The 1,333-nt window shown below is 35.3% G+C and overlaps 1 non-coding gene across 1 annotated transcript; it reads right to left on the bottom strand.

Moving 5' to 3' along the window:
- Positions 1 to 689: 689 nt before the first annotated feature.
- LOC125156826 (U6 spliceosomal RNA) lies at positions 690 to 793 on the bottom strand. Its single transcript, XR_007148803.1, has one exon. It is a non-coding gene; the product is annotated as a U6 spliceosomal RNA (small nuclear RNA).
- Between the last annotated feature and the right edge of the window lie 540 nt (positions 794 to 1,333).

The raw sequence follows: 1,333 nt of genomic DNA, 5'->3' as shown, positions 1-1,333 counted from the left end.
GCCCATAAACAGCCATGCCTGTTCTCTAAGTTGTATATATTCTTTACCCAGGAATAAATTTTGCTCAAAAATGGACCGTGCATGTATTGGAAAGAAGAGAGTCAGAGAAAGACTAGAGTAGGTAGAGAAAAGCTAATGAAGAGACACCTGGCCTCATAAGACTTTAAACGAATTCTTGGCTTTAATAGGAGTGAATGAACAAAGCAAAAAACCGCCCAGTTATACAATAAATAAGTCATGGCATTGTAAAATATAGCACAGGGAATATAGTCAACAATATTATGATAACTTTATATGGTGACAGATGGTAACTAGACTTCTCATGGGAATAATTTTGTAATGTGTAAAAATACCAAATAAGTATGATGTACACCTGTAAATAATAGGAAATTTTATGTCAATCGTGCTTCAATAAATAATTGTTTAGGTTTTTTAATCTTTCATTTCCTCCCTTAGAATAGAAGCACTAGTAACATGTACTCACAGGCTGGTGACTATGAAATGAGACAATGCATGTTAACAAAAAAACAACTAAGATTTGTCTGTTCTTTCTCTAGACAAATACTCTGCCACATTCTGTTTGAATGTGCTGCGTTTTGCAAAACGATATATAAATAAAAGGAAGCATCACTTGTGTAATGTGTGCATGTAGTATAGACATAACTTGAAAAGTATGTGGCTAACTGTAGCTAAATATGGAACACTTCACCAATTTGGGCATCATCATTGTACAGGGGCCCTACTCATCTTCTCTGTGTCTTTCCAATTTTAGTGTATGTGGTGCAGAAATGAGCTTGACTAACAGTAACTAAAAACCAAAGAAATGAATGTACAAAACTTGCTTCTGTGTTTATTGTTCTTGGCTTACCTCAGTGATTTTAGAATTCTCATGTTCACTTTGATAATTAAACTCTCTTGTCTGCTACTTTGTATAATTCTCTCCTTTGTGAACTGAGTTCAGTGAAACACATTCTATATGGGAATGCCCTCTCAAAAGCAGAACTGGCCCTTAGGTGTCTAGGGAAGGTCATTCATTCTTGTATCCAATTTTGGGCTATGCAGCTGTCCAAGTTTTGCTTTTGTTTCACAGATCATTTAGAACAATTTGAAACCAACAAAACATCAAAGTTTTAAAAGCAGGCTATTCTCAACGTAAAAATTAAAGTACTTGAGGTGAAACACAAGCTCACTCTCCATGAGCGAGCAAGAAAGAAATTTTGGAGACCTCACAACTTTGCTTTGATAATTGAAAAATGCAACACAATTAGAGTCCAAGTAAATTTTTTTTAAGACATTTTAGGGCATAGGCCCAATGGATAGGAGACCCCAGTGC

Source organism: Prionailurus viverrinus, chromosome F2, assembly GCF_022837055.1.
Source record: "Prionailurus viverrinus isolate Anna chromosome F2, UM_Priviv_1.0, whole genome shotgun sequence".
Classification (NCBI taxonomy): Eukaryota; Metazoa; Chordata; class Mammalia; order Carnivora; family Felidae; genus Prionailurus; species Prionailurus viverrinus.
This window is presented reverse-complemented; position numbering and strand designations above follow the sequence as displayed.